The following is a 24,794-nucleotide window of genomic DNA, read 5'->3' as shown; positions in this document are numbered from 1 at the left end:
CACAGCTGGCCCTGACTCTGTCCCTCTGGGTCACTCAGTCTATTTTCCCTGGATCCTCAGGCTGGTCCACAAGTCAGTGTGGTCTGCCAATGGGTGTACTGTTCCCATGAAATAATCTGACTGTGGTGTGGGGAAATCTTTCTTAGATCAAGTTATTTTTACAAAAAGAATTTTGCTAAGAGTTGAGAAGAACTAAACTCTGCATAGTCCTCAAAATGGATGAGTATCTACAGTGCATGTTTTTTATTTCATCTTAACTAAAGCCTAATTCATTTTAGGGTTGCTGCTACTGTTGATGTGCATAGTGCTCTGTTGTTTTTCTGGTTTCTAGTTGCATCCCTTCCTGTTTTAAAGTTCACATGCATTTGGGGGGCTATCCTCTCTGTCTCCTCACTAAAGGAGACCTTCATCTCTTGGTGATCCCAGACTGGAGAGGAGTGTGAGATGTCGCACTTCATGAAATTTAATTTTATTATAATAGTCAAAAAGTACACATTCGTTTCTTATTAGGTAAAAACATTTATCTGGAATTTAAATGTAATCCCCCATTTTCTAAGAAGGAATAAACCAGAATCCAACACCAAAAGGGCTCAAAAGGAATTCTTCCAAGTATTTTGGCTGTAGTTCTTTGTTGTTTGGGTAAAAGGGAAAAATTCCAAATAATAGTGGCCAAGAAGATTACTATTGGATTCTTGCACCAAGATTCATATCTCTGAAGTAGTTTTCTGGATGTTGGTGTATGTTTCTGAAACTCTTTCCCTAGGTGTATTAGAGAGCTAGGGCAGAGTGGTAAACACACTGCCCGCTGTGAGATGGCTGGCCTCTGAATATATTCTAGATGAGTGATGTTCATGACTGGTGGTAGTAAGATGATGAAGAAATCAATTCTTTATATGTAGATGCATAGACAGTATGCAGACACCCTGTTAACAGATGCTTCATGCATTTTGGGAAAAGTAAAGAGCATTATGATTCTTCCTAATGGTTACCAAAAAGTACTGTTATAAAACTGGTTAGAGGAGTACGTGGAAGCTGTTGGTGAAGAACCAATATAGTAGACATTATCCAAGGCTTGTGATGATGTGAAAAAAAGAAGAGGAAAAAAATCCCAGAAGAGGATTTTAATTGCAGATTTCCCATTACTTCTCTTATGTGTCCTAGACTTCCTTGTAAGGACCAGACCAAAGGACATTGTTATAGCATTTATGTGTACCTTTTCCTCAAATTCTCTCATGAGACACATGCTTCCCTTACTCGAAATACAGAGTCAATTTTAATTTAGAGGTGATAGTTATTTTCTACATACCCCAAATCCTAGAAATTTACAAGGAGGTACTAAATGTGGAATCCATTTTTGCCTACTAAAGTGTGAGGGGTAAGGTGGCCCACTCTAAATAATTACCCGGAAAATGATTCTCTGGGATAAGGAAGTTATGCCTGATTTGTCGTCAATGTGCCCACATTAGGAGAAATGAGGAATTAGAAAGAGGCTAGAGAAAGAATACATAAAAGAAGAATTTAACGGAAAAAAATCTTAATTTTATCACCGCAAAGATTTCTTGTAGAAGATGCCTCTGCAAGTGCCTTAGTAGAAAACTTCTTTGAAGTAGATTTTGTAGGTACTACATAGATATAGGTAGAGATAGAGATGACAGAGGTAGAGATAGAGAAAGAGATAGAGATAGAGATAGAGATAGAAAGAGATAGAGATAGAGATAGAAAGAGATAGAGATAGAAAGAGATAGAGATAGAGATAGAGATAGAGATAGAGATAGAGATAGAGATATCCCTCCCCAGCTTTGAACAGGCAACCATGATGTTTGGGGAAGAAAAGAGAAGGGTGAGAAAGAACAAGAGGGATACTCATAATATTAATTAATAGCACTCAACCTTAATCATGTCCTCATTTGGCCTCTGAGTAAAAGCTATGTTGTAGAGGCAGGTGTATAATAGGTGAAGTTTTCTAAGGGCATAAGAAAGCCAGACATTTAGCACTCTGAGCCCTGGGTACACTGAGCTAGCTGTATGGCCTCTAACAGCACCAGGCACTACTGCAACCTGGCTCTTAACCATATCCTTCCTCCCATCTCCTGGGGAGTTAGACTGTTCAGGTAGAGAATAAGCTGCTAACTAGGCCCCGTTCCTACCGCTTGCCTTAGCTTGTGGTTGGCCTAACGGGGCTTCCATACAATGTTTGACATGTTTTGCCTCTATTTCTTTCTGGACACTGTCTAAGGATTTAAGGCACACAAGACTTCCTTGTACAAAGTTTTTTGCCAAAGACGGACAAAGAATGCCCTGGAGTACATGCCATCCCTTATCATCTGCAAATGAAATCTTGTGCTGAAAGAATGCTCCAGTTACCACTCAGAACAGTTGTGTACAACTCCTGCTCCTCTGAAAGACTCAGGGAACTCACTCCCAGATTCCAGACGCTCACTCCCTATCCCAAAACGCAGGGAAGACGCCCTGTCACAGTTTGTACTGTGGAAGCAGAGGCTGATGCTGTCAGTGTGGCATTTCTGCCTCTCCAGCGTCTTTCACTTTCCCTGAAGTTGCTGAAAAATATTCCATGTCATTAAGTATGTAGCAATACACATGGGAGTCAGAAAGAGAGAGGGAAAGGTGGAGGACATTGATGACATGGCCTCTAGCACTTTATTTATGAGAACATCCAGAAATCTCTATCTACATCTGGTAGAAGAATAGTGTCAATTCTGCCCTGGAGACATGGATCAGGCAATGTTGCCAGTGTGTATTTTTCCCTTCCCAATAATTTACTGATTTTGGAGTCTGATGGCAGAGCGCAGATGATCATTTTTACACTCATGTGAGTGAACAATTAGCTTGCCTCAATGGGGGATGGCAATACCAAATAAATATAAATATAAATAATATGAATATGAATATGAATATAAATATAAAAAGTGTAATCAAGAGAAGTACCAACCGTCCCCCACCCAGAGACTCCTCAGGTTCCCTGACTGGTGCTTTGCTCCCCACCGTATTTCCCAGGCAGTGAGGGTTGGTGATGCCCCTGGGGAAAAGGAAACAGTGTTGGAGGTGTGCTCGCAGGACTTTGGGGAGCACTGCCTTTGCAGTGAAGAATGAGACTAAGCAGCTAAACATGTGTTAGACTGCTCGTTTGCCCTTCCGAATTTCTATTGTGTCATTCACCTTTTCATTGTTAATTTATAACCACTCTTAAAATATTAGGGATAGGTCACAATTTTTCCCAGTTAAAAATTTTTTTTTTCTACCACAGTGATTTTTATTTTCATGTAATTACAATTTAATATATTTTCTTTAAGTTTTTAGGCTTTGGTTTCATGCCTGGAAAAAGTATCCCATACCCCCAACATGAAAATATTCACTTATATGCAAAAAGCACAAAAATTGGCATTTGCCAAATTAGTGAAGATGCAGGGAAATGGGAAGTGTCTTTTTTCATTGGTGGAGGTATAACTTGATACATATGTACTGGAGGACAGTTTAGCAATAGATAAATTTTACTTTCATAGTTCCACTACTAGAAATTTATCCAAAGTAGATAATCAGGACAGGGCTTTTTAAAAATGTATGTGTGTATAAAGACAGTTATTGTAGCATTGTTTAGTTAGACAAAAAGTCCAAATATCCTAAATGTCCATCAATAGGTGATTGACTAAATAAATTATCCAAAGAGTACAATGTAGCTATCAAAAAGATAATGTAGATGTATATTTATGAAATGGAAAATGCTTATTACAATGTTGAGTAAAAAAGCAGATTAGAGAGTAAGCAGCTCTTCCTTTCATTTTGGAAAGAAAAAGACAAAGAGAAAGAAAAGGAGATGAATCGGTAAGTATGGAAATGTATTTCCTAAAGCGTTAATCATGGTTGTCTTTGTGGAGTGAGATTTTGAATGAATTTTATGTTCTTCTTTGTATATCATCATTGTAACAAATGCAAACAAAACTAAGTGTATACTCTAGAACTAAAAATCAGAATTTTACTTTGAGGGTAAGAGAGCATACCCTGTAACAGCTCCTTAAAAATTCAAATATGAGTTTGATAGTCATTAGTGATTAGTGTCTCTCTTAAAAGGATGACATCATTGCCTCTCCACTCTCTTGATCGGTGACATCAGTGCCTGCCTCAACATTCCTTCGAGTTGGACAATTCCAGGTGATACACTGTAGTTCTTGCCATATAGGACTTTAAAACTGAAATACTGGAAATAACCCAAATATGTATATCGAGGGCACAGCTCGGTAAATTCTAGGGGGTTACATGATTGATAAAAAAACTATTCGGATATTACAGTGGCATTTAGAAAGAGTTTGTAATTACACCAGGAAGCACTTATATAATATTTAATTAAAAATGGGATACAACTCTACACATACAATGTATGCCCAATTATGTTAAAATCCAGAGAAGAGACTAGAAGGTGATCTGAAAAATTATTAATACTAGCTGTTTCTGTATAGTGGCATTATAGATGTTTTCTCTATACTCTATACTTTCTTAATATTTTACAGTATGTGTGAATTGTAGAGTCATGAAAGAAGTAAATATTAAAAAAAATACAGCTGCTTTGCTCAACAGCTGCCAAATTCTACCCCAGATGTAGCTGCAATTTAGTTTTGAGTCAAATGGCCCTAATGTCATTTCCTAGAGGAATCTAGCTAGCATAATGGAATGTGTTCAAATAAAGGAAAACTACCATTGCTACCACCTCTTTCTGTTACCATTTTATAATGCTCAGAATAAATCTGAGTAAGGAACCCTACTTCTACTGGAAATTAGGAATTTCCACATTCTCCAGTTCATGTCTTAGGTTGCCAGAAGCTGTATTTAATTATTCTCTAGTACTCTGCTATGTCTCCAGGTTTGGAAGCTGCTTTGGGGAGGCTGTGGATGTAGGCCACCACTAGAAATGGAGGCTCAATTATTCATTTTGAATGGGGGTTCCTCTGAAAAACAGGATGGGCTGTTAATATAAGATCTTCTGTAGTTAGTTTCCTTTCCTTCACTACCTTCCCTCCTCCTTCCTTCCCTTTCTCTTCTCTTCCTCCTCTTGCCTACCCACTCTTCCTCTCTCTCTCTCCCTCTTTTAAATAAATAGCCTTTCTGTACAGTTAGATGCCAGTTCTTAACATTTAGGGAAAATTCACACAGTACTAACATCACACTTCAAATAGATCATCTAATTGTTCCTAAATGATCATATTTTAGCAAAATGATGATGGGAGAAGTCAGAATTGTCACTCACATGTTTATGATGCATGTTAGAGGCTTGGCAATAAGGCAGGCAGTAGATATTTTTTGAGAAGGCAAGAAAGTAACTAGGTAATGCCAGGGTGGGAGGAAGGAGCAGCCAGAAGAAAGAAGGAATGACATGGGTTTCTGTGTCTTTTGATAGAAGTTATCTAACCATGTGTTCCTGGACTTTTGGGCCAAATGGCAACCTCCAAACTTCCCTACACTATGAGCTATTTTAGGGCAGGGATTGTGCCTTATTCACCTCTGTTTTTTTTCTGTATGCAATACAGTGCTTCGTGTAATATAGGTGCTCCCTAGATACTTGGAGAACTGAACTGAGCCTTTTTCCTGCCCTTTTATTTTGGCCTCAGCTAGAAAGAAAGAAAGAAAGAAAGAAAGAAAGAAAGAAAGAGAAGGAGGGAGGGAGGAAGAAGGAAGGAAGGAAGGAAGGAAGGAAGGAAGGAAGGAAGGAAGAAGGAAGGAAGGAAGAAAGGAAGAAAGGAAGAAAGAGAGAAAGAAACTAAAACCCCTAAATCTTTACACACGTACTGGGTAAAACCCCATTTGAATTTGAACTCAGGTACTCATCTCTCTGCACTGCCACCTTGGTCACTGAATTGCTGGAGAAAATCACCCAAGACAGATGGATATCAACATTAACCCTCCAGACTCACCTAGGCCTTCCATATTGCCAAGGAGAATGCTCCTAGGTTGCTCTGGTCAACTTAGTGTCCCATTTGTCCCAAGAACTATTTTAAACTTTCACTTTCCTCAAACCTCCACCTCACTTATTCTTAGCAGGACCCTGACACCCAGGAGCTATCATTTGAGAAACCACTCAGCCTCTCAGTATGTGGCACACATCTGCCCCCATCCTTTCCTTTTTCTTTCTTGTAGCGGTAGAAGAGATGTGCGTCCTCCCATCCCTCATTTATGCTCAGGATTCCATGTCTCTAGGCTTACCAGGAATCTTACATTACTAATCATCCCAACCTCTTCTCCCTTCCATAAACTGAATCTCTCCTCTCTACTGTATGCTTCCCATATGCATACAAAAATACCAATATTTCCATTTTTCTCTAATCTTCTGACTTCACTCTCTCCTTCCCAAAGCATGACTCTAGCTCATTTTCCTTTATAGTAAAGCTTCTAAGAGTTATCCACATTTGCTCTCTATTTCTTTACCTCTCACTCTTTCCCCATACCATTACAAACAGGTTATTGCTTCTACCACTTCAACAAAACAGCTTTTGCCAGAGTCAACAGCAACCTCCACATTAACATACTAAATGCAATTTTCAGTCTCTGACTGACTTCTCAGCAGCATGTCTTACTACAGACCACCTTGTTCAAAATGCTGTCTTCTCTTGACGTGTGTGCCAATGTTTTCTGGTTTTCCTACTATCTCCTTAGCTGTTCCTTCTGAGGGTGTTTCACGGCCTCATTTTTTTTTTCTACCCGCTGATTAAATATTAAGAGTTCTTCAAGTCTTGGTTTGGGCTTTCTTCTCCATGGAACCCTGTTTCCTAGGCAGTATCATCCCTGCCGACAGCCTCATTTGCCTTCACTGTACTTCTAATATCCAATTGTGTATATTAACCTGCCTATTCAATATGCTCAGTTATTTTTACCAGAAATGCCTCACACTAGATATCTCAAAAACAGACCTTGTAATCTTCCCTCAATTCCCATTCTCCTTTGGTATTTCACATAACTGTGAGTGGCACCAACCTCCATACAGTTTTATGAGCATAAACCAGTAGTCACGGTTGCTCTTTCTCTCTCCTTCATCTCCCACATCCAGTCCATGAGAACATCCTGTATATCTTGCTTCTATATTATCTCTTGGTTCCATTTATTTTTCTTCCATTCCCAGTAATTGCCCTAGTCTATCTCTTGTCTGTTATACTATAATAGCATCCTTATTTTTGCTCCTGTGAAACCATTCACAACGATGGACTAGTTTGAGCTTTTTTGTTTTTAAATGTTAATTTTATGATTATTGCAGATTAATATGCAGTTGTAAGAGATAATACAGAGAGATCTGGTATACCCTTTACCCAGTCTCACCCAATAGCGATATCTTACATAACTAGAGTAGAATATCACAATCAGGAGATTGACCTTGGTTTTATAATGGTACAATCTACCCATCTTATTCAGATTTCAACAGTTTTATATGCACTTCGAGTGTGTTTAGTTCAGTGCAACTGTATCTCTTATGTAGTTTTGCATGATCACCACTATAGTGGAGATACAGAATAGTGCCATCGTGAGGCTATCTTGTGCTACCTTTTGACAGCCATTGGCAGCTCCATCTCTTCCCCACTCCTTAACCTTTGCCAACCACTAATCTGTTCTCCATCTTTATAGTTTTGTTATTTTAAGGATGCCATATAAATAGAATCATAAAGTATATAATCTTAAAGTATAGAATCATAAAGTATAGAATCATAAAATATATAATAAAAAAAAGATTGGCTTTTTTTCACTCAGCATACCTTTGTGATTAATCCAAGTTGTTGTATGTATCAAGGGTTACCCTTTAATACTAAGTAGTATTCCATGGTATGGATATACCACAGTTTGTTGAAACACTTGCTCATTGAAGGTAATTTGGGTTGTTTCCAGTCTGGGGATATTATGAATAAAGCTGTTACAAACATTGGCGTACAGGTTGTTGTGTGGATGTTTCCATCTGTCTGCAATAAATGTGCAAGAGTAGCACAATCATTTTAGAATTTTAGAATTTTAGAATTTTAGAATTTTAGAATACAAAATTGGGGCTCCAAAATTGGGTGGCAATTAAGCATCTGACTCTTGATCTCAGCTCAGGTCATGATCTCACAGTTTGTGAAACAGCCCCACGTTGGGCTCGGCACTGACAGCATGGAGCCTGCTTGGGACTCTCTCTCTCTCTCTCTCTCTCTCTCTCTCTCTCTCTGCCCCTCCCCTGCTTTCTCTATCAAAATAAATAAATAAACTTAAAAAATAGAATATAAATTGATCATGGCACATTCCTTCTTAAGTTTTCTTTTTCTTAGGGAGGTCTTTAATACAGCCTACAAAGATGCTGACATCCTTATATGTCTTTTCAACCTCAGCCTGAGCTGCTCTTCCCTTCATTCTCTCGATACAGCTCTATTTGATGCCTTCACCTAGGCTGTGCCCTCTCCTTGGAAACCTCTACCACCACCTAATCTCACTTCTTGTTTTTCATCTTCAGATGGTAGCTCAAATGTCACTTACCAGGGAAGGTCCTTGTGAACTCCTAGACTCACTTAGATTCCCCTCTTCTATTTGTTCTTAGAGCCCCTGGAACTTATATTTCATAGGGGCAAGCACAGTTTGTAATTACAAGTTCTTTTGTGTGACCATTTGATTAGCATGCCTTCCATCCCCTAGACTGTAAGTCGAGTAGGGCAGCGACCATATCTGTTTTGCTTTCCATTATCTTCAGCATTTAGTAGACATTCACTTTGTGTCTGATCAAATTTGGCCAAGGACTTTAAGACAGATAGTCTTGTATTCAAATTCTATCTTTATCACTCACTAGGCATTCTTGAAAAAAATTACTCAAACATGCTAAATCTCTGTTTCATCTTCAAAATTAGGATCACAATAGCATCTACCTAATGACTAGCTCTAAAGGTTAAATCAGGTAGCTGTTAAGAGTATTTTGTCCAGTGCCTAAAATAAGTCAGGCATTCAACACATGCTAATTCTTACTGTGATTATTAGTTTAACTAAAGACAAGATTTTTCTATATTTTTTTCCCAATGAGGTTTTAGTCCATTATCTTAATTTCTTGCCTGTGTCCTGGGGTTCTGATTCAGGTAACTTTGAGACTCTAAAAAGAAACCCTCAGTTTAGATCTCCAATAATCCTATGGCTACAGGCTCCAACCCAAGGTATGTCTCCTTAGATGGTACCTTTTTGGCTATGGTTCACATTTTCATCTCACTCAGTACTTCCTTCTCTTGCTTTCCAGACCGTGCATCAGGGGGCTGGCTGGAATGCCTCTTCCCAACTCCTAGTGTTCAGAAGGAAGTTTTCTGAACATAATTTGTCTCTGCCTCATTCCTTACAGTTCCCCATGGAGGTGAATCATCTTGTGGATAAGATCGCTCTTGCTCCATGTCTCTTAATTAGGGGAACTGATATTGAGGTTTGTAACAGCAGGAGTTTAGCCTCTTTCTCTTTCTTTTCCTACAATGGGAGTTAGTAACCTGAAAGAGCATTGATCTTATGCTGATTCAATTTTCCTTTGGGAGGGCTTTTTCAAAGTATAGATAGAAGGGAAGGGAGTCAATGAGCCCATTTTACCTCTCATCCATCCTACATCTTTCAACCAAGCCTTACCAAAAATTTTTGGTCCCTAGGTTATAAGTTCTTTTGTCTTATTTTTCAACGGGTTTAGAACTTGAGTGGGAAAGAGCCGTGCCATTTATTGGACCCATTCAAATATTCCAAAACTTAGGTTTATTCTTTTGTTTGGAATATCATTGTTTTTGCTCTTCATCATTTTTTTTTATTCTAGCCATTTTTCAAGACCCAGCTAAATCATATTTTACATGAAACTTTCCAGCCCTCAAGGCCTCTTTCATGAATGAAATCCTATAGTACTTCCTGGACTGTATCATTTGTTTTGGAACTGTCACTTACTGTCTTATATGCATATGGAATACTCAACAGTATAACTTCTTTTGCTAATCCAATTTTGAGTTCCTTAAGAGCAAGCAAGGGCAATGTCTTAGATTTATGTTTTAACCCCAGACTAAACACAATTCTTTGTATTTAGTAAGTGCTTAATAATATCTTACAGGATGATTGTGCTTGAAGCTGGCCCACTGACCAAGCTGTGGTTTGAAGGATCAAGTTACAATTAATATGGGTTAGTGGCTGGATAGTTTCTGAAGAGGTGGTCGCAGTGGCTAAAGGGGGGGAAAAGGTTAATATGAGTATGTCCCTGAGATGTGTATCAGCACAAGTCTGGATACATATAGGTAGTGAAGCTTAATCTTGTTATGTGCTGAGTTTTCATCTTGATAATATATTCCCCTAATTTCCTTTATGAAAAACATAGTATACTCATGGTCTGATAGGTAGAAGGCTAAGAGAAATGCAAGCAGAGGGAAGCAATGCTCCTAGGTGTGGTAGGCTGGTCTGTAGTGTGTTTTGATTCTCTGAATTAGTTAAAAGATTGAAAAAAAAAAACCGCCACTACTACCTCAGGAAAAAAAAAAATTAGAAGGAAGGGTCCTGAAAATGGTATCTGAGCAATGAAAGACAGTGAATATTTTTAAAGATCACTGAATTTAATTTATTCAACCTAAATGCATAAAAGTACAGGTGGGAACATTATTTATGCAGGTATATGCAAATCACTTTATAAAATAGGCAAAGCCCTTCTGCTTTTTATAAGTTGCCAAGGTGGTTCCTGATATTTTAAAAGCTATGCACCTTTAATGTAATTTCCTAAGAGTTGGAATCCCTCTGTCGGAATCACAGTCATTGTCAGAGTGAGTATGTATATTTTTCTTTCCTCTGGGACTTCTACAAGGCTCTCATAACCATCACAAAAAGGGTGGTTTCCACAGAGATATGACTGGAAAAATCACTTGGAAGTCACTGAGGAGCAAGTCACAATGTTCAAAGCAGAGAACAGGGCCTTTGAAAACATGAACCCATCTGACCTCTTGAATTTAGTACAGTGAATTCCTGAGCTCTGAAACATGGGGCCCGGCTGTGCATGCCATATTGGTGCTATAAGACTGGCAGTAGGTTGGCTGTGGCATGGTCTATTTCAAACTCCTTCACAGTGCCCAGTGTTGCATGTTCCCAGATGACATTTGGTTGGCAGAAGCTGGGCTTCCAAAGCTGGCAGTCTGGAATGTAGCCCACTATGTTTTGACAAACACATAATTGACCATCTGATCACCAGCCTACAGTCTACACTCAGGTCACTGGGGGGACCTGGGCTTTCAATAGGTCCCTACTCCTCATCTTGTTCATCTTCTCAAACCTTTCTCCAGAAAGCAATATAGAGAAGACTTAAACACACCCACACATACCCTCCCATTTGCAAAGAGAACATGGTCCATGAAACATAAGCTGTTGAAAATTTCCTTTAAATTGTCCTGGCAGCCCAAAGTGAACAAGAGAAAAGCACATTTATGGTGAACTCTAATTCAGAAAGAAGGAAGAGACATACTGAACTGTTTCAACACCAGCAGTATATATGTTGCCATTCAGTTCAATGGCTTGGAACTTCTTAGAAAAGGACAGTATAGACAAATGATAGGAAGTTGGGTATTGCTTGGCTGTAGGGGGACATTACTGAGAAATTGTTTCATTTTCAGGTGAAAGAAGGGAAAAGCGGGACACTGGAAATGGCTTCTTCCTTATCTGCCTGGCACTCCCCCAAATTTACTATGGAAAAGGAGTCACACATCTCTGGAGACCAGCAGGCAGCATCTCAGAGTGAGGTCAGATTCAAATTCAGGTCTCTTTTGGAGCTCCTGTAAAGAGTGTTTTGGCCTGAAATTTGGCCCCACATAACACATCAACCTTTCTCCTAGAAGGCAGGGACTGTGCACTGGGCCAAGATATGCTGGCATCATGCAGATGTCAGTGTCTATGTCAACACTACCAGATAGCCTCTCTTCTTCGCTCCCACCCCCACTGTACAGTCCGGGCCCTTTGTTTTCACTTGTGACCCCGTCTCCCTTTTCCCAATCAGCCATCTCTGCATAGCCAGAGCACTCTTTGCTTAAAATTCTTCAAAGCCTCCTCAAGCCTGCAGCATCACATCTAAACTCCCCTGCATGGCTGACAAGACCCTCCGCAATCTGCCTCCTATCCACTTTCCAGCCTCATCTCCCAGGCTCCCCTTTCAACCACCATGTTCTGGCCATACTAAACTACTGTCCTCTGGAGCAGGCTGCTGCTGGACACTCTTGACTTTGTAAATGCTCTTGCTTTTTTTGTGATTATGATGCCCTTTTCTTTTTCTTCCCCTACACTGACTTGGCAAACTGCAATTCATTCTGTAGACTTTTATTTTTATTTTTATTTTTTTAATATATTTTTTTCAACGTTTATTTATTTTTGGGACAGAGAGAGACAGGGCATGAACGGGGGAGGGGCAGAGAGAGAGGGAGACACAGAATCGGAAACAGGCTCCAGGCTCTGAGCCATCAGCCCAGAGCCTAATGCAGGGCTCGAACTCACGGACCGCGAGATCGTGACCTGGCTGAAGTCGGACGCTTAACCAACTGCGCCACCCAGGCGCCCCCATTCTGTAGACTTTTAGATCCAGCTTGCAAGTGGGCACTCCTTTCTCTTTGCTCCTTGTTACACCTTTGTACTATCTCCTTGCTCCTCTTGTTACATCTTGTTTATGCCTCCATTCCAGTGTCCATCACATGCTATAGCCTTTATTTACTATTTATCACCCCTACCAGACCGTGAGATTCTTAGCAATAGGGAGCATTTCTTATTTATCTTGGAGTTCCAGGAATGACACACAATAACTAGCTTTCCATAAATGTTTGTTGACTGAAAACTGAATAAAGAGCTGTGCATGATAATTAATCAAAATGAAGCCAAGCTGTAGCGTTAGCCTCTATAAGCTAAGCATGGAGCCTATTAGCAATCTAAGGAAGGCAGAAGATCGCAGCAGTAAGGCACTTTCTGGCGGTTCTCACAGGGTGAAAGGAAGAATGAGGGATAGAGAGTGTGATGGAGGAATGTCTTGTTAGCAGAGAATGCCACTGAGGCAGTGAATTTGCAGCCTTTTCAACATGGAGTTTTCAATACCGGAAGGTTTTGTTCTGAGAATGAATCTGAGTCTGAATCGTGGAGAGGTCTAATTTATAATAACCTGGTTTCTCAAATAGGCTCAGTCTGTGCTACCTGCTTCCAGGCAGCGTGGCAGGTTACGGCAGGCTCCTCTTTGTTTCTGCTAAAGAGTAACGGAATAGAAAACTCTTGGGGGGAACATCTGGAAGCTGTTCAGCTCCCATTGAAATCTGTGTCAAATCCGGATTGGGACTTTGGACTAAATGCAGTGCCAGGAGAGAAGGCAGCATTCTGCACCTGTCTGGAGAAGGCCATTGAAGAGGCACTAGGAGCTAGAAGCGCTGGGGAGATAATGTTCTGATCTGTTCCCAGGAACTTTTCTTTTCCCTTTGATAGGTATCTGGGGCACCACCCCTGGAGCCATCAGCTGTGTCTGTGGGGCACTTGAGGACAGCAGGGCTATCACAGGCCCTGTCACCCTTGAAAGAAAAGCAGCCTTGGGATTTGGAACAACCCAAGCAAGCATGAAGCCTGGCCCAGGGGTGGGACAAGGTTAGGGGGTACAGGAGTGGGCTATCAGCCCCATTACAGGTCATTCTCCCAGCTTTATCTCTGGTTAAAAATTAGGATCTCTCTAGAAGCTGCCTGATTAATGGTGGAGGTATCATAGAATCAGTTTCACATTTTCCTATGAGCCAGAAACAGCCTTTCAATTACGTTTTTATCTCAAAGGTCTCCCCCTCGATTTCTAATCTGTGACACAGGTCTCCAGTCCCCTGTACTGCTTGTGTCTGAGGCTTGCCCTACGGTGCTGACGTCATAATAGCTGAGCCGTGCGGGCAGGAGTGCACTGTGCTGACTCATCCCCAGTGATGTGAGGATTAATGCCTTGTCTAACACGGAGCTATTCTGTGAACTGTTTTTACACAAAAGAACTGTAACAAAAATGATTTGCCAGTCAGAGGACTAGAAATATGCAGTGCTAGGTAACTGAAGGAGGGACACGGAAACACAAAGTGGTAACCAGAAGCATGTACATTCACACCCTCCAAAGCATTGACAGACCCGCTCTATCAACATGGAGAATAAGGAATAACAAGACCTGCCAGGGACAGGGAGGATCCGGCCCTGCTGTATAAATGCATTACACACAGCACCCGTCGTCCTTGGGGAGTTTCACCAATCTCCTTTCTCTGTCAAACGGCTGTCACTTTGGACTTCAGTCTTAGTGTCCGTCCTTGGGGGGGATTCTGCTCCCTTAAGTGTATCTGCAACATGCCTCTAGGAATGTTAGTGGAAGCCACACACGTGCAAGAGAGCCATGGGACCCCCTTTCTGTGCAAATGAGGACCACACAAGAAACACCTCGGAGAAGTCAGTGAAGCAGGACAGAATGTTGTGAATCAGGGACAGTGTTCACCAGAGAGGGACAAGCAGCTGGGAAGATCTGATGCTTATTTATCACAGAAGGTGACTGCCACCACCTGTAGCGTGTCTTGGGCACTGTCTCATGCAGTGAGTGACTATGATTATTTGGGTTCACTGCCACAGAATCTCTTTCAAGCAGCCCAAGGTAAAAACTTATCCAACACATTCGATGCAGCCTGATTTGGGCTTTAAATAATAAATGTTCTCTCTTTTCATCTGAAATCAAGTTTTCTCTCTCGTTTTTTCTCCTTTTTCAAATGACTCCCCATCTTTTTTGAAAAAGGATGGCACCTTCTATAAACCTCTTGGCAGATGTAATCCTGGCTTTCTCTTTCTTTTTTTTCCCCCTGGACTTGTGATTACACACACAACTTTAGCCTAAATGGGTCAAGCCTTATAGTTCACTCTTGCACTTCTTAGTAAAAGGGTATGGAAATTTTGTCCATAAATGAAAGATGTGATGTAGAAGTTGAAATTAAAAACTACGGGATGTAGACATGGGTATATAGCTGATGAATAAATAATTGCCCATTGATTGACAGTGGAGCAAAAGCCCAACTATTGCTGATATCTGACTGAAGAATGCAGGCTATGGTTTAGAGGAGCAGTGACTTCTGCAAACAGCAGCTGCCGCTGAGAAAAATGCAGTCTTTATGTAGTCCAACGCCCGGGCCCTGGGCTTTCCAGCTCACTCATGGATGGCAACTACTACCAGCACCAACAGCATCAATTCCAAACCCAAAGTAAGCTAATACATAGTGAAGAAGTGCTGGAAACCACAACAAAGTCAACCAGAAACCATGCCAATAAAGATCTGAATTTCCCAAATATGACACTTTATGGAAAAGTAAAGAAACCACTTTTACTTACAGAAAGAGAAGGGGCAGGCCACAGACTGATGGTCAAGGAACTGAAAAACAAAAACAAGGAATTAAAAATAAACCCAGTGAGGGGAAGGAGAACGAATCTAAGTTGTAGACAGAACTGGTTGCTCCTAAGGGTTAACAGTAGGAACCTGTTTTATTACCTGGAGCCCAAGGAAAAAGAGATCCAGCCCCATACAATTTTCCAAAGGCCATGACCTCCTGCTATATGACCAACACAGCACTCCAGCACATGGCATGCCAACCTCCTTCTTTGCTAACTTCATTCTGATCTGAATGGTGTGAGTACTTTCTAGAGCTGTGCTCCTCAGAACAGTAGCCACTAACTATACTTATCTATTTGAATTAGTTAAAATTTAGTAAAAAACTAAATGGTTAATTCCTGGTCACACTAGCCACATTTCAAGTGCTCAATAGCCACCTGTGGCTGGTGGCTGCCTTCTAGGGAGAACATTTCTATCACTCCATAAATATCTATTGGGCAGCACTGATGAGAATAGGTAATGGCCATCCCACATAGCACAGGGCAAATCTTAGATAATTTTGACAAAGATGAATGAAACTGATTAATGTTGGCTCTTTTAAGGGTAAATACAGTATGTTTAATGCGCAGAAGACCCTCTGGAAAAATTCAACATGTACGTGTATCATTGGCCCTCAACTGAGGACTTGGTGTAATGTTGCCTCTTGACGGCTTGGTGCCCACTGAGGACCATATACTGCCTCATCTGCCCCTTCTCTCCAGCCTAGGAATGTCCCCGCTGACAAAATGATTTTAAATGAAAGCATCTGTCTCCCAAAACACATCTCTAAGGATGAAAACCTCAGGTTTGCAGGGAGTTGATCTTAACAGTTCCTCCATCTGTATTTCAAATCAGATAATTCTCCTTTGTCATCTTCAACTCACAAGCCAAATGAGCTATGATGGGACTGGCCTGCTCACACTACTGTTTTGACAGCTTCTCTTATGGAAAAACAAAACTGAAGTAACAGAAGATCCATGAGAAATTAATAAACCAAACAGGGATACTGAAAAAAACAAAGCAGGTCTCCCCACCCACACCCCACTCAAATATATCAAGGATTTAATATATGCTGATTGAACTCTTTCCTCTCTGACACCATGATTTTAACCACTTATATATAAGGCCTCTAAAAATATGCAAAACAAATTATACTAAAAGAGATCAAGTACAGAGATATGATTATATAGTTTGGCGTAGAATAAGGCTAAAAGCAAAAAAAAAAACCAAACCCCCCCCCCCCCAAAAAAAACCACAAAAAAACCCAAAACAGAACAACAACAACAACAACAACAAACACCCCTGTCAATTAAAGAGATTTCACTTCTCAACAAGTTTTCTAGACGGGTGCACTATCATAGAGATTCCTCCAAAGAAAAAGTTTCCTCTTTATGGCTGAGGTGAAACCCTGTACATGCACATGTAAGTGTGAAGGATGGTGTTCGCCTTCTTGAATAAGAAGAGTTAAGATGAAAATCTGCAGCCTAGATCATAATGTATGCTAACATGAGAGAGGCTGGGAGTCTCCAATGCTTTCAAATTATTTCACAAAATTGATGAGTTTAGTGAAAACTTTAAGCAAGACAGTTAGATTATGTATGATTCATTGGAAGTACATACAAACTTGAAATAAATATAAAGATTGACTAGTCTTTAAAGTTCTAAGTTTTGCTAAGTTCTAGTCCCTTCTATAAGCCCAAATCCTAGACCATAGCACTAGTCTATTTTTTAAATCTCCTTCCTTCCTTCCTTCCTTCCTTCCTTCCTTCCTTCCCCTCTTCTTTCCTTCCTCCCTCCCCCCTCCCTTCTTCCCTTCCTCCCATCCTTCCTTCTTTCCTTCCTCCTTCCCCCCTTCCTTCCTTTCATGCTTCCCTCCCAACTTTTTTGAGCTTGTTTTTTCCCTCAGCCTTTGAGAAAAAGGAGAAAGATGATTAGTGGTTATCTATGAAATATACTCACTTATCATTTCTCTGTTGCACATTTAAACCCAATAACTCTCAATAATACATTGTGCTTTTTAAAAACTATACTTAGCATTTATGTTCTTATATCTAAGCACATAGGTTTCCTTTTCAAATTCCAAGGAGCATTTATTCATAAAGTTAATCAGTCAAAATTAAATTTTTGATGTGATCAAAAGAGATCAATATAAATTGTACCCAGATTGACTAATACATCCAAGGTCTGGAATGAAGAAGAAATATCTTTCCTGGATGTTAAGTGACACACAGGCTGTCAATGACAGGAATCCAAGATGGAAAGAAAAATCACAGTGTGTATGTCACAGTCTAAGACAAATTAAAGCCAAGTTAAATTGGAGATTTTATTGGATATAATTGTTGTCTTTATATATTAATGAAAAACAATAATACCTATCCAAAATTTAATATTAAGGCAAAAAATTTAATCTCAGGGCTCTTATATAATTTATAAATGTTCATAAACGTCAAAAGGCCCCTACTTCTTGATTGAATTACAATCTGCAATTTTGAGAATATGTATTAATCTACATAGGTTTATTTCTGTTCAGTTCAAATTGTTATTTTATTGATAATGTGCCCTTTCTGCCTAAGTGATATTTACCTTATACGTCTGTAAGTTGTTTTCATCTGAAATGCAAAGAATTATCTATAATAGTTTTGCATATGATGAAAAATATTTGCGTTACGCATGCTAGGCTCAAAGCATAACTATCTAGCAAAGAATATATAACTGTAAAGCCCAAATGAATCAGGACCTTAATACATGGTGGGGGGGCGGCAAGAGTAGACAGGTGGAAAAGGGGTGGTTTGTGGTGAACTCTGATCGTGTTTTGTGATATTCTAGTAGAAATTATTGTATAGTGTCAATCTCCAAGGAACTAAATGTACTATTAATTAAATGAATTGTTAATAAAGATTAATCAATTCTGATTTCAGTTTACATTATGTAACGTTCAAGGGCAATGGTTTCCAATATTTCCAGGTGATATGGATCCCAATGAGAATCCCCTCCCAAAGAAACTCTTTAGAAACACCAAGTTTCAAAAATCTTCCAGACCCCATGAAGGTTGCTCATGAATTCGTCACCCTTGGCTTAGGGGGAGAGGGGAGAAAATGCTCATGCAATCCCACTGCTTATCACCTCTAGGAAGCTTGACAAGTCGCTCCAAGCTGAAGCCAGAAAGAAGCAAAGAAAATGTATAGAAAATAGAGCTCTTCATGGGTGTGTGTGGCTAGAGACACACAGACTCCTCTAAAGGCCTCCCAGACTCTGACTTCCCTAGTTCTTTACGATTTCCATAGAGGGTTAGGAACAGTGAGATAGAGGAGTAGTGAGCAGAGACATAAGGGTTACTATTTACTCAGCACCTTCTGTGGTTTCAGGCATCCTGTTAAGTAAATGCTTCTCAGATTTGAATGTGGGCATATCCAGGGACGTGGAGCAGCGTAACGGGAGCACACCAAGCCACAGAATAAGTAATAAAGACATAACCGTCTTTCGGGAGGGTCAGTTGTCCTTGTGGCTAAGTCATTTAAACCCTTATTTGTACACATATTCATTTTCTTGGATGTTATAGGAGGAATAAAACAGATACTGTTTTGGTCCTCATGGAACTTCTAGTTTAGTGAAACAAACAAGAACATAATGAGTAGAATGCTAAATTTGTATGTATTTGTAGGATGCACCCTGAGCCATCACTGAAAAGTCTCATTTGTGGCAGATTGCTTCAGGCAATGGCCCAGCACCCTGAGTACTGGATCACTCACTTGAAAGGGAGGATCACCTCTGTGGAAGAGTTTGAAAAGCAGCATTAGCAATGTATCATTTAATCCTGACTAGAAGAGGAAATACCATTAACTCCCAATTTACTATAGAAAAAGGGAGATTTGAGAAATTAGGAAACTTACCCCAAATCCCACAGCTGCTGGGATCTGAATAAGTCTGCCCCATTCCAAAGTCTACATATTTTTAACCACTAAATTACACTACATGTAGGTATTTCCCATTTTATGTTTCCCCTTGAAATCTGGGCTCATTCAGGATTTTGTAGACTAGTTTAAGCTTCTCCTTTGGAAGGAGACAGGTTTGGCTTGATTTGTATTCTAAATATTTCACAGTGGTAAGGGAAAGCTATTATTATACCCATTTTATGGTGCGGAAGCTGAGCCACTTGCCAGCTGAGGTATCTGGCTGGGTTAAAAACAGAATCGGGCTGTCAGTCTTTCATTCCTCTTGACTGACTGAAGCCTAGGCAGCGGTCCTGTCCGAGGGCTTTTTTGTACATGGGATTCACACCGGCTGAGAAAGCGTGAGAGAAACTTTGCAAAGGGAAAATAATAGTGCAATACAAAAATGGAAAATAAGTAATCATAACTCACTCATAAAAATTGGTTACTTTTAGTGCTGTGAATAGAAGAGAGCTTATTCATCACAAATGAATCAGAAAATTAGAATGTGTCACAGCATTGATGACAGAGCTGAGGAACTCAGACAAACTGAAGTTCAACACTTATCCTTCTATCTGAAGAGGGTAAATGGTGTGACAACAGGGCAGAGATGACCTCTTACACACACCTTTAATCCTTCCAGTCTTTTCTCTTCAACCCTCTCTCTAGAAGTTGGGTTGGTTTATGTATCTTTGTTTTCTATGGGTAGAGATAACATTTTAACATCCTTTTCATGTTCTAGAAGTATTGTGTTAATTAATTCTTATGTGGGAGTCATTCCAAATAGTAGGATGAAGATTTTTACCTTATTGATTTTCCTAGTACCTCTCTGGCTTCTGTGTTTTCAAAGGCTGAGGCACTATTGGATTTTTAGATTCATATGTCTCTCAGAATAAGTGCCAGCTTCATAGGTTCCTGTCAATTGATATTCCATCTTCTCTATGGATACATGATTTCCTTTATCTGACAGATTCAAGAAATTTTATGCTAGATTTAATGACATTTCATGCACCCTGAATTTGGAGGTTTTTAATTCTCTATTTTCTATCTGGCAAAAGGTTTACAAAGTTAAAGTCAGAGGGAAGGGTTATTCAGAGTGCACACAGAGCCTGTGCAATCTCCCGCTAGGTACTTCGGAGCTTCCCAAAGAAAAATCTCTTGAAGTATTTTCATTCCTTTTGGTCAGTCCTAAGGAGACTATAAATGCCACAAATGGTCATTAATATCTTAGGGTCTGCTTTTCAAGACCATCCACTTTTTTGGATCCATCTTGAGAAGAATGATAAAGAAATCACAATAATGCCTTACCTCTCCTCAATATGCTATATTAACTCTCAATGAGTTAATATCACTCTGAAGGAATCATGTCTACCTTAAAAAAATTTAGGTGATCAGATTTAAAAATAAAGGTTTGGCATTTAGGTCTAGGACTGTTTCTAGGCCTGAGACATTGCTAAGATATAACTCAACATTCCACCCCACCCCATACAAATCCTCCTGAGTCTTCCTGATTTTTACAGGTATAGGGACCTGAAAGACAAGAATGAATTAAAAGCCAGGGAGCCAGGTAGGGTGCAGGGCAGGGCAAAATGCAGTTTCAAGGACTGAATGTGTTTAATACAATTAAGATGATTTCTTACAGCTCCTAAAATAGACCAAACTCTTGTCAGGATGACAGTCAAGAGCTCTCTACAAACAACTGATCCCAAACAACTTTTCCTTCTTCTATATCTCAAACCTCTGCAGTTGCAGCTTCATGGATTCCAAACAGATCGGTATACCAGGGACTTTTACTATATATAGTACACTGATATCCTTTAGGGGATGCTAGAAAGGTCTGGCATTGTTATCATGTGGTCCAATCAATTAGAAATAATTGGTTAACACTGCTTAATGCCATTAATGCCATTTGGCACAAAAAGGTTGTGCCTAATACAGGGGAAACTCATCTTGAGACTCCTCAGTGTGTAAACTCAGAAAGTAACATGTTAGTGGTACAGAGGGCTTTGGAATAAATATGGACACAGCAGGAGAAAGAAACATCCAGATCAGTGTGAACAGAAGGCTGTCTTTACTCAAATGGTTCCCTCAAGTGTTTTTTTTTTAATTCAAAGGGAAAAATCATGACATAAAATTTATACCAAAAGATATAAATCAAGAAGGTACTTATACCCAGTGATCTGTTAGATACTAAACCAAGAAGACAGCATGCACACAGTATGTGTTTTAAAGACCTGGAAAGAGCTTTCCACAATATAGACCGAAAAATGTTACTTTTGTCCTTGTCACCATCAACTATTTGCTTAAGGGAATCCACAGTCTTTCACAATCTGGCCCCAATCCACCTCTCTTGTTTTTTGTTTGTTGTTTCTGTCTCCCCCCCCCCCCCCCCCCCGCCACTGCTTCTTCTTTATATACTGTGACAGGCTATTGGCTCCTCCCTGAACATGCCTAGGACATCTTTGTCTTTGAGTCTTTGCTAACAGTTCACACTTGAATCTCCCAAGCCTAGCATAGTGTCCTAAACACAGCACGCACTCCAACATTTGTTGAAGAAATGCTGTCTGTCTATTTTAGGAGACAAAGATGATAGAAAAAAGTTGTTAAATTGGTAAATAAATAGCACAAGAGAGAGGTCAAGGAAAAGTTAATTTTAGTGTATTTTAGAAGTGGGGGCAAGATAAGCTTTAAGATTAGGAAAACTGATGCTCTTTATTCTTGGGTCTAGCCAATGCTATGAGTCAGTTACTTTTTTGGGAACAAGTTTCAACCTCAAGGTTAAATGAACACAAATGCTCTGTCCATCAGCATATAATGAAAAAGCTGTGGCTATTTCCACATCAGCACAGTGAAATTAAAATATGCAGTGTCTTTTTCAGAGGCATCATATATGACAGAACTTTTTAAAATAGTCCCCTTTGCCACTCTCATACAGAAAGAGCTATAAAAACAAAAGTGAATGTTTAAAAAAAAACACTGGGATAATTTTGCTTCAGAAAGAAAATGCTGAGGTATATCTTCATGGTTTTCTGACTATAAGAGTTGTTATAAAGAAGATAATGATCGACATTTTTGTCCTAGGGCATGGTGATATTAAACTGTCCAGTGAAGAATTTAAGTTAAGACTTAAAGATGAACATCCTAAAGGTGCAAGTGGTAAATAATCAAATACATTGCTAAGAGCAGTTACAAAATTTCTATCTTCATGGCTATTTAAAAATAGGAAAGATCTTCATCTATTTTGGATGGAATAAATGCAGCTTTGCCTCCAGTCAGGAGATGGATTCAATAACTTCTCTCATCATGTTTAGCTCTATGTGACTACAAAATCCTATAACATGTTGGTCCTAAAAATTGTACAGAATCACAACACAGTCGAGTAAAATACATTCTACATTTTGAAGAGGATTAGGCAATAAAAAAATCTGTAAATTACTAAATTCAAAATAGTATATACAATGCTTACGTCTCAATTCAATTTGCTAAGTGTATATGTCACAAATAGAATTGAGGAAAATGTACTTGAGCCTACTATAGTTTAAACATAATGATTAGCTAGATTAAAACATTCTAACAATTAATTCTTTTATGTCTAAGAAATTTAGCTGAATATTTCATAAACCTGGTATGAATATGCATATAAACTCAATCTCCTATAAAAAAAAAGTTAGAAAAGACCAGAAAATAATATAAGAACTCACTATTTTTATTCCCAGGACTATCTTCAAAAACATCAGGAGAACCAGTGAACAAGTCCTTTTAAATGACCAAAATGGGCCCCATATGATTAAGAATGCAAATCCAATAGCAGACTTAAGGAAAGCTCTCACAGAGGTGGCAAGTTACTGGCTTTCTTGTCTATTTACCTTGCAGTTTTGGAGCTCAGCAGAAGTGTCCATTACATACAGCACACAGGGTTAGATGAACAGTTCCAATGACCTTGTCTGAACCAAATTCATTTAAAGCAGTTTGCTACATTTCTTAAATAGAAGATGAGCTTATTCTATCTATGGCCCACATTTGGACTGGATCACTGAACTATTGCCCAACTCTTATAAGCAAAGCACTAACATGCACCAATCAACAGGCAGCCCATAGCAGAGGCATTAGGAAGGTCAAAATACACACACATAAGAAATTGGCAGTACATTATAGAAGAAAGCTATTTCTAAAGATGAACTTTGGCTACTAAAGCCTTTGAGTGTTATTCAACCTTTGTTAGGAAAAAAAAATCAGTCCCAATGTAACCTGTAATAATCTAGCTGAAAAAATGTTGAGAGAAATATAGTTTTATTTTGCAACACATTATTTTCATAAGAACATGAATCAAAGAGATGGACCATGCCAATTTCTTCATAGCTGAATTGTTATAGGATATTGTTCTAGTCTTTACTAATGACTTCTTGAGGTTGGTTATGCTGTGATTAGGATTTGGAAGGATAGAGGTCTAAGACCTTTCAAAAGAAACTTTTTTTTTTTGGTTCGGTATCACTACAGAAAAAAAGCATTAAGCTAACTTTGACAACCTAACAAGGATAATGGTAATCGCGTGTAGTCATTGCTTATGCTGTTTCAAATGATGGGAATGAATTGAAAAGCAAAGGTGTCAAGCTAACCACAAACTTGAATTTTGAAAAGTTATAGTATAATAAGCAATAACATCAGTTGTTAGACTTACTAAAACTTACACCAAAACTTATGGATGCAGCAAAGGCAGTTCTAAGTGAAAAGTTCATAGCAATAAATGCCTAAGCAAAAAAAATCTCAAATAAATAAGAAAAATATCAAATAAGTGACCTAATAAAAGCAGCTAAGAGAAAAGTTCATAGCAGTAAATGCCTACCTAAAGAAATAAGAAAAAAAAATCTCAAATAAGAAAAGTCTCAAATAAATGACCTAACTTTACACCTTAAGAAACTAGAAAAAGAACAAACAAAGCCCAAAGTTAGTAGAAGAAGGGAAATAACAAAGATCAAAGCAGAAATAAATGAAATAGGGGCAAAAAGAGAAAAGATCAATAAAACCAAGAGCTGGTTCTTCAAAAAGATAAACAAAATTGACAATGTTTGGCTAGATTCAGTAAGACAAAAAGAGAGAGGGCTCAGATAAATGAAATCAGAAAGGAAAGAGGAGACCTTAAAACTGATACCACAGAAATACAAAGGATCTAGGTGACTACAATGAACAATTATATGTCAACAAATTATACAACCTAGAAGAAAATGGATAAATTTCTGGAGATATGAAATCCGGATCATGAAGAAATAGAGGGTCGGAACAGACCAATTACTAGTAAGAAGATTAAATCAGTAATTTAAGAACTCCCTACAAACAAAAGTCTAAGACCAGACAGCTTCACTGGTGAATTCTACCAAACATTCAAAGAAAATAGAAGAGGAGGAAACATTTCCCAGTTTATTTTATGAGGCCAGCATTATTCTGATACCAAAACCAGACAAAGATATCACAAGAAAAGAAAG

General features: G+C 39.1%; 1 protein-coding gene across 27 annotated transcripts in view; it reads right to left on the bottom strand.

The window, feature by feature from the left end:
* ZBTB20 (zinc finger and BTB domain containing 20) overlaps positions 1–24,794 on the bottom strand; it is a 767,438-nt gene that overhangs the window by 144,868 nt on the left and 597,776 nt on the right. For all 27 annotated transcript variants that reach the window (XM_047874794.1, XM_047874786.1, XM_047874793.1 and 24 more), the window contains one exon: positions 15,349–15,388. The gene's annotated coding sequence lies outside the window, so the exon portion shown is untranslated. The remainder of the gene's footprint in view (positions 1–15,348; positions 15,389–24,794) is intronic.

The sequence above is a fragment of the Prionailurus viverrinus genome, chromosome C2 (genome assembly GCF_022837055.1).
Source record: "Prionailurus viverrinus isolate Anna chromosome C2, UM_Priviv_1.0, whole genome shotgun sequence".
Taxonomy (NCBI): Eukaryota; Metazoa; Chordata; class Mammalia; order Carnivora; family Felidae; genus Prionailurus; species Prionailurus viverrinus.
This window is presented reverse-complemented; position numbering and strand designations above follow the sequence as displayed.